Source organism: Engystomops pustulosus, chromosome 11 (assembly GCF_040894005.1).
Source record: "Engystomops pustulosus chromosome 11, aEngPut4.maternal, whole genome shotgun sequence".
Classification (NCBI taxonomy): domain Eukaryota; kingdom Metazoa; phylum Chordata; class Amphibia; order Anura; family Leptodactylidae; genus Engystomops; species Engystomops pustulosus.
The window spans coordinates 11,400,794-11,413,821 of record NC_092421.1 but is presented as its reverse complement, the minus strand read 5'-3'; positions in this window follow the sequence as shown (position 1 = coordinate 11,413,821).

Below are 13,028 nucleotides of genomic sequence, written 5' to 3'. Positions count from 1 at the left end.
ACATGTAAATTCAAAGCATAATTCTGCATCAGTTATAGCCCCAGTTGATATTTTGATCATATTTTCTTCTAAATCACTGTAAATGGGGCAGTTTAAACAAGCATAATACGGACTTATCCAGTCCACATGCATAAGTAAATCATTGTCCGTTAATTCTGTATCATTTAACTGTATGCGTAACAGCTGAGTCCATACTGCAACAGGAGTTGGTACAGCGACCAAACAAGTTTCCAGGATATTGCTGGTATATACATTTTTTAGGCAAAAGTCTGTCATATTCAGTACTCGAGCTAGGTACAGCCACATGTTCTCCTTTGTTCTCCATAGATCCCTCTCCCACTCTCTTGCTCCTCGACTTAGGTTGTTCTTGGACCAGCAGGGGGCTTGATAGGGCAATAAGTCCACAATAGCACCACCACAAGACATCCGATGAGGATTAGCAGGATCCAAACCTAATAGGAGATAGAAATTACTCACGTTAGTACACATTATTGGCTGGGGTGCACTGATACTGAATTGCACCAGGTGCCATGGTAACCAGCACATTATCAATGCCTTTTGCAATTACTTCAGCCGGTGTGAGAGGACCTTGGGCTGTTTTACACATACTTTGCTCCATCTGAGTGTCCAAAACCTCAGGACCTTATACAGTCAGGAGTGTAGGAGCCTCTCCTTTAGCCAGGGTGATTTTTGGTATGACAAGACTAGCAATTGTGCTATCTTCTCTCCCTCCTGAATTCCCAATGCTTCTATCTCAGTGTTACATAAAATCACACTAATTTCACCTCAGTAATCAACATCCATTACCTCATTACTTACCTGTACACCACGTAAACTCAAGCTGGATTGTCCCAGGATTATATCTCGAGTTCCCCTTAGATTCTGTACTACTTCACATGGATTGTTTTTGTAGCTCTAGGGATTTCAACAAGTTTCATGTTTAATTTTCCTATCACAACTGGATTAACTTTCACAAATTTTACTTCAAAAGAAATCCTGTCAGGCAGCTACAACTGCATAGCCCTTAAAATGTCTATATCTATAATATATTCAGGGACTGGGACTAGAACAATTAACAATACTACAATAAAACACTACTATTTGACAGGAAGATTCCTTATTTTTAGCCAGATTTTTGTTCAAGTGCATATGATTTTCTGATACTAAGCACTGTAATAGTCACTTTTTGCCCAGAGTGTTTGCGTGGATTTCCATAAATAAATGTAGCCTTATCTACTTATGCAAATACATTTCAATAATTGTTTGTCTCTTTAATCAATTAGCAAATTTACATGGGGTCAGGCATTCTACACTTCTACACCGTGGGCTTGGCTATTCTGTCAGTCTTATTGCTCCTGGGAAGAATTTTTTCCAAAACAACCCCCCATTCTCCTGAGCCTTGTAATCGGATAACAGTGCCTTCACTTCTTTAAACAAGTTAGTGGCTGGGGCATGATTTAGACAAGTTGTTTGCTCTTTTCTGATAATTGGTTTGGCAATTAACTGCGGAGGGTCTATGATTGTATCAGAGGGATCTTTCCAATCATCATTCCCCTTTGAATCACCTAAGTTGTCCTGATCCATAGAAAAGAACACTGAGGCATCAAGTTGGGAAGAGTTACAATCAATCCCAACACAAAAAACTGTCAAAGCCACCCTGTGCTGCTTTATCTTCCCTCGCCGCTTTCTGTATTTATGTTGAATCAGTTTATTGAGACAGTTCAACAAACGATAAACAATAACAAAAACCAAAGAAATAAAACAGGTAATAACATAAGAAAGTTATCCACGCAGGGACAACAACAGTATGATTTACAATATCAATACATACTATGGAGGGGTACTAGACAGTTTGTTTGTTATTTAAGGTATGGTGATACTTCTCAAAATTACACATATATACACAATACCAGTCTTGAGAAACCGCTAGGCTCTTATGGATGGGCCCCGTGTCAGACCCAAAGTACCCAGCGATCCAGGTGATATTTGCTTCTGCGTCTGAAGAGGCCTAATATGACGATGGCAATAACGAGTGCATATTTGAGCAATCACCCGTTTATTCACTGCTAACTTCTAGCGCCTCCTTTCTATGAGTTATAAAAATAACGGACAAATATCAACAGGAGAGAGTAGGAGGGCAGGAAAGGGAATAGTAGGGGAGAGGAAGGGAGAGAGGGGCTCCTCTTAAAGGGAAAGGGAAACCATAGCAGATTTAGATGCTTGGGCAACATGTAGTGGAGGACATGAATGAGTGAGTATATAGATAAAGGCGAACGGTAGCTTAACATCCTATCCCCCCATGAGGTCACTAAAGGCTTTAGTTTCTTTGAAATCCAGCCACGACTGCCACACATGAAAGTACCTTTCATAGGCGTCCGGTGTCACCGCTGCCAGCTCCTCCATACGGGACAGCGCCAACATCTCTTGGGCCCATTCCGCCATGGACGGGCAGACCACCGATCGCCAGTGTCTGGGAATTACCGCCCGTGCTGCTATCAAGCAGAACCTCAGAATGTTCTTCTTTTGGAGGCTAATGGAACCAGGGAGCATCGACAGCAAAGCTATCTCTGGGGAAGTTGTCACTTGTTTACCTGTTATTTGTTGGTACGTGGCAAACACCTGATCCCAGAACCGCTTGAGGGCATCACAAGTCCACCAGATGTGTAGCATGTCCCCTTTCTCCTTTCCACAGCGCCAACATAAATCTGAGACAGAGGGGAAAGCCAAGTGTAGTACTGTCGGCACCCGGTACCACCTAGACACAATCTTGTAGCCCTTCTCTTGGGCAGCACAAGCGGATGATAACTTATGAGTGAAGAGGAATGAGCGTTGCCAATCCTCCTCAGATGGGACATTACCTAGGTCGCGCTCCCAACCTTTGACAAAGGAGAGCTCTGATGAGTCCGGGCCTCGGGATAGGAGAGAGTATATTTCAGAAATCACATGGGATGGGGCCGTATTGGACCGGAATAGTCTCTCAAACTCAGTCAGAGATTCCCCGTATGCTGCCGCGGATCCCGCCTTATTTATGAAAGACCGGAGTTGCGAATATTCAAACCACGATGGGTTAGTCACTTCAGGACGAGGATGGAAATCCTCTAGGTTTGGTAAAGGGGAGCCCTGTAGGATATCATGCAATCTGGGGTCTTCGAGTACCCCCCACCCCAAAAAGGACAATTTTGACATCCCTGGAGGGAAACCGGGATTACGAAATATTGGTGTGAGGGGGCTAAACTGTCGGGACAAAGTTCCTTTTGAAATCAACGATCTCCATATTCGCAGGGCGTCTTTCAGGGGGGTAGCCTGGGGGGGAATAGAAGGAATAGACTCTGAAGAAATCCACGGGAGGAGCTTAAGCAGTACTGGAGAATAGGCTTGTTCTAAAGATACCCATTGCTTGGTTGTAGTGTGAAAATGCCAGTCTACAAGTCTCGTGAGTATGGAGGCTTGGTGGTACAATTTTAAATCAGGCAGGCCGGCTCCCCCCCTGGATTTGGGGCGAGTCAGAACCCTCCAGCCCACTCTAGGTCGACTAGAACCCCATATAAACCGTAGCATAGCTGAGCGCAATGATCGAAAGAATGTGGCTGGGAGGCTGATGGGCACCCCTTGGAAGATGTACAAAAACCGAGGGAGGATGTCCATTTTAAGGACGTTAATCCTTCCAAACCACGATAAGCGTTTTCGATCATATCGCTGTAGGTCCCCCAAGGTGCGTTCCAACAGAGGTGTGTAGTTGAGGCTATACAGTTTGGACGAGTCAGTGGGAACTGAGATGCCTAGGTATCGGATCGATGTCTTCTGCCATTGGAACGGGAAGTTATCTGTTATGTGCTGTACTTCTGACTGTGGGAGGGAGATGTTTAAAGCTTCCGATTTGGAGTAGTTGATTTTAAAGTTACTGAGTACACTGTACCTTTTAAATTCCTGGATAAGGGACGGAAATGAGATCCTTGGCTGCGATACGTATAGCAATAGGTCATCAGCGTACAATGCTGCTTTGCAGTGACGAGAGCCCATGTGGATACCATGGATATTAGCGTTGTTTCTAATGGCAACAGCCAAATGCTCCATTACTATAACGTATAACAAAGGGGACAGAGGGCACCCCTGTCTAGTCCCATTTTTAATTGTGAAAGAAGAGGATAAATTGCCGTTAACCCTAACTTTCGCAGTGGGGCTGGAGTATAGAGCAAGAATTTTCCCCAAAAAGTTTGGACCTATCCCTATTTGTCTCAGCGCTGCCTCCATAAAACCCCAGCTAACCCGGTCAAAGGCCTTTTCTGCATCGATCGATAATAGACATGCTGGGACCTGTCCTGCCTTAGCCTGGGACATCAGCAGAAAGGTCTTAATCAGATTATCTCTGGCCTCCCTACCCTGGACAAATCCCACCTGGTCAGTATGAATGACTGAGGGTAAGTGAGGGGCCAATCTCTCAGCCAAGACTTTGGCGAACAGCTTCACGTCCACGTTGATCAAAGAAATGGGACGGTAGCTGGCTGGAAGAGACGGGTCCTTCCCTGGCTTAGGCAATACGCTAATATGAGCCTCTAAGGCCCGGTCAGAGAATCCATAGTCCGCAGAGACTGCGCTAAAGACCTTGGCCAATAAGGGGGACAGGAGCTCCCTAAATTGCTTGTAAAAGGCTGGAGTAAAGCCGTCTGGGCCTGGGCTCTTCCCAGTAGGGGTGTTTTTGATAACTACAGAAACTTCTGTAGGCTCAATCTCCTGTTCCAGCCCAGAAATCACCTCTCCAGTCAAGGGCGGTAGGCTAGTTTCTGAGATGTAAGACTCTATCTGAGCTTCATGTGGAGGAGCGGCCCTAGGTGTGTCGGGGCCTTTTAGGGCGTACAGGGAAGAGTAGTACGAAGAGAAGCTATCGCACATTTCAGATGGTTGATAAACCTCTGTCCCCCCCGGGCCCTTAATCTTGGGTATGTAGGAGGTGAGGGACCGAGGGAGTAGTAAGCGGGACAAGGGGCGACCGCATTTGTCCGCATGATCGTATAAGTAACTTTGAAATCTAGCCCTCTGATGGAGGAACTTTTGGTCTAGAAGGGATCTCAGAGATTCCCTAGCTAATGTCAATTCTGCTAGGACCTCGTGGGATAGGGTAGATTTATGACGCGTTTCGAGGCTCTGGATTTTAGAGGTAAGTGACTCTATCCGGGCTAAATTCTCTCTTTTAAGACGAGTCCCATGGCGGATGAAGATATTTCTCAGGGAGTATTTGAGGTGTTCCCACTGCTGCGGCAAGGGGGTCTGATTGTTTGTGGTTTGTGCTTGGATGTAAGTATTGATGTGTTCCCGGATGTCTGCCGCGCAGAGGGAGTCCCTCAGAAGATTATCATTCAAACGCCATGTCCACGGAGAACGGGAGTTTAGAGGTAATATCAAGGACAGGAATACTGGGGCATGGTCAGAGAATAGTATGTTCCCTATTTCTGCCTCAGGGGCCCAGGACAAAGCATTATGACTTATGAGAAAGAAATCAATCCGGCTATAAGAGCCATGTGCAGGTGAAAAGTATGAGTAGTCCCTGTCCTGAGGGTGTAGGATGCGCCATACATCCAGTAATTGGAGGGCCTGTATGTCACGTTTAAGGGACCGCATTTGGTTCTGTGGAAGATAGTTTCGACCCCCTGAAGTGTCAATCAAGGGGTCTAGTGGGAAGTTAAAGTCACCCCCTATGACTAAGTGACCTTCGGCAAATTCTGAGAGCGCTGCCAAGAGTTTTTTGCATGCTGAAACAGGGTTATGATTAGGTAGGTACCAGTTGGCGAGAGTCAACACTTGTCCCATAATTTTTACCTTCAAAAAGACGTATCGACCAGAATCATCCGTCCGAGAGGTGATCACTTCGTGAACTAGCGACCTGTGGAGGGCTATTGATACTCCCTTGGACTTTGCCTCAGGGTTGGCACTGTGGAACCAATGTGGGAAATTCCGATCTCGGATGTTTGGCACGCTGGTGGACTTGAAATGCGTTTCCTGTAAAAACAGAATGTTAGCCCGGTGTTTGTGCATATCATACAGGATTTGTGAGCGTTTTTGAGGAACATTCAGTCCTCTGGCATTAAAGGAGCACAATTTCAAGGTATCCATCTGGGAATCTATTGGAGTCGTGGTGGAGGGGATGCAGGAGTCCCCCTAGCCTGCTAATATAGAAGACCAGAGGAAAGTGTACAGGGGAGGGAAGTGTGACAAAAGGAGGGGAGAGGGAGGAGAGAGAATAGAAAACACAAATATACACAATAAACAAACAAAGAAAAACAAAAATTGCGTTGGGGAAGCAACAGCTACTATACCGCAGGCAGACCAGCTGGCCACGGATTCCCCTGTGGGTAGTAAACTAACTGTAGAGGAGACCGCCGTCCCCTGTCGCAACCAAATCTTACACAAAAATAGAAATATCGACATCTGAACGTATCCAGCATTAAGGGGTGTGAGTGAAGGAAATTGGGATTTGGGGTTAGGTAGAGCAATTGAGCAGAGGGTCTTGATAACTATAACGGCTCTAGGCAGCGAAGCTCGCCCATCTCATTTCAACCTGGCTTGATGCCTACTGTTAACTGTGACGCAATATGAGCCCAAGTTGTAAATATTTAACATAGACCCTGCAACTCATCTAACACTTAGAACATTAACTTAGTGCTTGTGTCAGAACCTATGACGTATATGTGACTCAGTTCAATGGCTGGGGCGCATGGTCACGACCCCGACGGGCCCTGCCTCGTCCAGGGCCACGATGTGCTCTACGCCCGGGCAGCCCCCCCAATGGAGGAAGGTTACCGGGTCGCCCTGGTAAAGGCAAGCCGGGCCAATCTGTGATTGCCGGAGCCGGAAAATCCAGCGCCGCAGCAAAAGCCGGGACATCTCTGGGATGGCACACCACATATCTTTGATCTGCCCGTCTTATCTGCAGGCGAAACGGAAAACCCCACGTGTATGGTATGTCTCTTTGACGGAGTTCATCCAATAAAGGTTTAAGTGCTCTTCGTTTGAGCAGGGTCAGCCGTGATAGATCGGGTAACAACTGAAGGTGAGCCCCTTGATAGATAATGTCGCCAGCTAGACGTGCTTTAGACATGATAGCGTCTTTAAGTTGGAACCGATGCACCCTGCATATCACATCTCTAGGCTGGTCACCTGCTGGTGGGCGGGCCTGTAGTGAACGGTGGGCTCGGTCTAGCTCCAGGGGTGTGTCTGCCGGGACTTCCAGTAAGGAGTTAAATATTTGTCGCAGAGTATCGTGAAGCGAAGGAGTTTCCGCAGTCTCTGGGAGGCCCCGCACTCTAATGTTATTGCGGCGACCTCTGTTCTCAGCATCATCTAACTGATCCGCGAGATATTGCAGTTGAAAGGTATGGGTGGATATAGCCTCATCATGGGAGTTTAGACGTTCTGTAAGCGTATTGTTGACTTCCTCTGTCAATGAGACCCTGGCTCCCAACTGTTGAACCTCTTCCCGCACCATATTTAGCTCTGCTGTATAAGATTGCTCCAACCTGGCTACATAGCTTTCCATATCATCCCTAGTGGGTATAGTACGGAGGTGTGAGCTTAGGGCACGTAATTCAGCTAAGGCACCAAACTCCTGGGACCATATATTCTGCTGTGTGGTAGAAGGCCCCTCTGGGGAGAAGGCTGCGGCCATTACGCTGTGCCCTGTGGAGGGTACAGGGAGCTGATTCGGGTCCTGCGAGGGGTGAGGAGAAGGTGCTGGGCTATGGGCTGAGGGTGTCCCTGGCCAGTCCTCCCCCATTTCAGACCATAAGGCCGGGGAATGAGGAGCGGAGGGTATGTCTCCTCTGAGGCACGGCTGCCAACCGGCGGTCTCCCTCTCTACCACTCCAAAATGGCCTCGCTGCTGGCTCTCTACCCCTGCGGCCCAGGAAGGGCCCGGTGTAGAAGATGGGGAGATCTGTGGGGCATAGCATGGCCTCCTAATCATTGCTGGTGGGCTGACAGGCTGAGCTGTATCCATAGCATTAGGTACCTGGAGGTCATTACTCTGCTGAGGCAGAGGACCAAGGTGGACAGACGCCTCTGCCAGAGGAGGGGTGCTGCTTCCCGGTGGCAGATGTGTGGCAGGAGCCCCAGGTGGCCGTTCATCTTCCTGGCCCCCATGCTGCTCCGCTGCAGGCTCTGTACTCGCAGCCCGATCGGCTGCCCGCTCCAACCGCGCCACGGAGCAGATCATTCCACTCCGCGGCTGTGCGGGGAGAGGGCCACCGCGGGGGGATGTAGCCGCGGGGTCCGCCATCTTAGCCACGTGCTCCATCAGTGCCGGAGCACCGGCTTCTTCTCCCTGCTCCCCTCCGTTCGTGCCGGCATCTGGTATCTGCGGCTGTGTTGCGCAGGAGGCACCCGGGGTCTCCGCTGTATGGGACTCCCTCTCCGCGTCTCCCGATCCACGTGCAGAGCCCGCCGCCATGTCAGAGCTCCGGGCGGATGTCGCTGCCGTCACTATGCCGGTGAGGTATTTGCTTATACCTCTAGCTGAGGTTCGTCCGAGCGGTACTGAAGGGGTTCGGGTACCCCCTTTTCTCTTTGCACCCATGTGTGATGAGAAGGGATCGCTGGATACGCGTTTATGCTGGTCACAAGCAGGGTGAAGGCAGGAGCAGGCTTAATGTGCAGCCATCTTCCTCAGCAGTCAGGACACGCCCCCCCGCTTTCTGTATTTATATCGGGCTGCCCTTACAAATGCCTCTTCTGACACATTTTTATACAGAAACACTTTGTCAGCCAACATCTGCTGCTGATATCTATGCATAGTTTCCTGAGACTGTAGGGTTAACAGCGGCTGTTCTAATTCACTGACAAGATTCACATCTACCGGGCTACAATTAGTTAACTGTTCCTTCCAGTTTTCACTTAATCCAGTAGTTTCAGTAGTTAAAGTAAGGAGCCTGCTCCCAACCCGAAATACACTTAAACATTTTACTCATGATCATTTTCCTTAATTCTATAAATAGAAATCCTGCCGCATCTACGCCAAAAATGTATTACAAAGAGTGACAGGTTCTTTGGATTTCGTGTTATAGAATAAGAAAAATTACACAGTCAACAATATTTAAAAGGTTTATTGTAATACAAAAGTATATAAAGAGGTAAATATCAAAATATTATGCTCACAACACTGTCAACTTTCATTGATGAGCTCCGGCACACAAAATCTTCACGGGCTTATCAACTTACAACTCTGTCCAGCATCATTGATGACCTTCCGGCAGGTAGGGATCTTCACGGACTATCACCAAGCAGTAGAATGACAGGTATTGACAGGTAACATCAGGTCTTGAGGCGTCCCACAAGTACCCAAGCAGTATAGCATCAGTCACTAGCTAGCTCTCAATTCTCTCAAATCCCTCTGCCAGGTGATAGTACGGAAGTTTTATACCCCATGTCTGTGCGTCACCAAACTATATGGAAAGACATATGTATGCATATGTTTTCTCTCATTATTCTCCTAATGGTATAGTTTCCCATGAAAGTGGCCAGTTTTCATTGGAAAGCATCCCAGGAGATGAGCGCATCCCAAAAGATAGGCGCACCCCAGCAGGTGTGTAATGCCTAACAGGGTGCCAAATAAGGATAAGAATATGTCAAACTTAATGAGAATAAAATGTCAAATATAATGAGGATCCAAATATGTTGATTTGGGCTCATTCACAGTTGAAATAAGGTTACATGAACTGTCTTTTATCTCAAGAGCAGACATGTTGTATCTTCGACTCCATTTTGGTTTTCCATTACACTTATTTTAGTGGTGAACTTTGGATAATTTATTTTGGTGTCGCGCGGCTTACAAATCGAATATCGATTTTCCGTATTTGTAGAATTGACTATTTTGGGGATAATTATGGTTTTGAATGAAATTTTAAATATTTAATGTTAACCCCCCCCCCCCCCTATATAACCAACCCATTTTCAAATCTGCACCCCTCAAACTATCAGAAACAGCTTTTAGGAAGATTGTTAACCCCTTGAGATCTTCATAGTAATTGAATCAAAATGGCGGTGAAATTTAGAATGGTCAAATTTTGTCGGTTATACGTTCATTTAGCCCTAAAATTTACACATTTCCAAAAGATAAAAAGAGAAAACCCACCATACAATTTCTTCTGCAGTTTCTCTCAAGTACTGAGACCCCCCACACGTGGCCGTTACTTATTTTATGGGCGCACAGCGAGGTGCAGAAGGGAAGGAGCACCCTGCAGCTGCCAGGATTTTTGTTTCCTCATTGGCCCCTTTTGTAGTCTATAAAATGTTCGCTTTTCCGTTATTGGGGCCATGTGACGGCATGTTTTTTGCGGGATGAGATGCTTTTTCCAGTGTTACTATTTGGGGTTGGTATCCGCTGTTGTTGAAAACTTATGAACTTATTTTTGAGGGCAGGAGTAGAAAAGCACCAATTTTGTACTGGATTTTTTCCTTTTTTTTTTTGGTGTTCACCGTATAGCCTAATAATCCTGTGATCTTTATTCTATGGGTCGATACGATTCCGGGGATACCAGACATGAATATTTTTTCTTATGTTTTACTAAATTTACCAATTAAAACCCTAATGTGGGAAAAAAAATTATAATTTTTGCCTCGCTGTCTTCCAAGTGGCATAACATTGTTACGTTTTTGGCTACAGAGCTGGTTGATGTCTTGTTTTTTGTGGGACATGTTGTACTTTGCAACGGTATCATTCTGGAGTACATGTGTTTTTTTAATCACATTTTATTCCTTTTTTTTGTGAGATTAAACAGGTAAAAATCATAATTTTTGTCAGGTTTTTGACAGTTTTTTTTTTTACGGTGCATCGGGCGGGTTCAACAATTATTTACTTTTATTCTATGGGTTGTTACGGACGCGGTGAAACTATATATGTGGGGTTTGGGTTGTGATTTATACTTTTTATGTGCATTATGTCTTTTTATATGTTTTGGGGCTTATGGGTATTTTATTATTTTATGTAAGCGGTCGCAACTCCTGATGCCGGCTCGGCTCTGTTGCAGAGCCTAACCGGCATCGGCTCAGCGTCGTACTAGTACTGTGCTGAACGCGAATAGCTTGAGCCGGCACCGTACTAGTATGTTACTGAGCGCTAAGGGGTTAATAATGTACATTGCAAAGTTAGATAGTTTGTGAATAAAAAGCAAACGGTGCACGATGTAAAATTTCTGATTAATTTTGGAAGTAATAGAAGGGGGCCATGTAATATGGGTAAGATTACATTATTGAGGGCATTTCTTCAGTTGGATGATATGAAAGAGACAAGATGAAAAGGATGATGGGATGTTGTCCCTTAAAAAAAACAAAGACAGCTGTCCTTGGATACGACCACTGCTACTAGAGAGATTAGACAAAGTAACAAATGTTTTTGCATATGAGTTGTCCGGGAGTTACTGCATATCCACACCCATAACTTTTTTATGTTTCCGTGTACAGAGCTGTTTGAGGTTTGTTCTTTGTGTGACAGTATCTAATAACTTCATCCTTTGGGTCTGTATGATCACGAAGATACATTTATATGGGTTTTATTATGTTTTAATCCATTTTCAAAAACAAAAATCTTTTGTACAAATTGTTTTTTTTGTTGTCATTTTGCCCTATTCTGACTTTTTCATTGTTTGGTGTAGTGACCTTAGTAAGGTGTCATTTTTTTGTGGGAGAAGATGACATTTTCATTGCTACCAATTGGGGATTGTACAACATCTAGTTAACTTTTTTTTTAAAAATGTAAGTGATGCAAAATGGCAAAAAAAAAGTGGCAATTCAGACATTTGGGCACATTTAAAAGCAGCTGTGAACACTGATTGCATGTGTTAGCAAAGGGTCTTTTCTGCATTATACAGCAAATACCCAGTGAGTATGAGGAGGGCTCCGCCTGTTAGCCCTCTTCATACACCCCAAGCCACGCCAGGACATTGAAGAACATCTGAATTTGGGAAGGGGTTAATTATCGTATATACTTGAGTATAAGCCGAGATACCCAATTTCAGCACAAAAAACTGGGAAAACCTATTGACTCGCGTATAAGCCGAGGGTGGGAAGTGCATTGGTCACAGCCTCATTCCCCAGTATATAGCCAGCGCCTGCCCTCCAGTATATAGCCTGCCAGCCCATATCCCCCAGTACACAGCCAGCCCCATGCCCCCAGTATATAGCCTGCAGCCCCTTCTCCCCAGTATATATACTGTCAGCCCCTGCCCCCCCAGTATATAGCCTGCAGCTCCTGCCTTCCAGTATATAGCCAGCAGCCCCTGCCCCTCTGATATATAGCCTGCAGCCCCTGCCCCCACAGTATATAGCCTGCAGCCCCTGCCCCCCCCCGATATATAGCCAGCAGCCTCTGCCCCCTAGTATATAGCCTGTATCCCCTGCACCCCAGTATATATACTGTCAGCCCCTACCCCCCAGTATATAGCCTGCAGCTCCTGCCTCCCAGTATATATACTGCCCCCCCCCCCCAGTATATAGCCTGGCAGCCCCTGCCTCCCGGTATATAGCCTGGTAGCCCCTGCCCCCCAGTATATAGCCTGTAGCACCTGCCTCCCCAATATATAGCCTGCCAGCCACCCCACCCCCCCAGAATAAAGCCAGCAGCCCCTAGCATATAGCTTGACAGCCCCTCCCCTTTATATATATTCTCCCAGCCCCTGTCCTCCCATGTATATAGCCTGCCAGCACCTGCCCTTAGTATGTAGCCAGCCGCCCCTGCCCCCCCCCTCAGTTTATAGCCAGTCCATCCCCCAAGGATATATCCGGCCAGCACCCAAAGCAAGAAGAGGACCTGCAGGGGGCATTGGAAAAGTGAGTACTGTGTTAATTTTTTTTTTTAGACTCGAGTATAAGCCGAGTCAGGGGTTTTTCCAGCACAATTTTTGTGCTGAAAAACTCGACTATATACAGTATGTACGTTTCTATCCCACAGTATCCCAGAATGGGATCAGAGATCTCCTCCCTAAATCACCAAGAATTCCACTTTAGTAAGCGGCGGTTGTATAAGGGAGCGCTGTAGTGAAGAC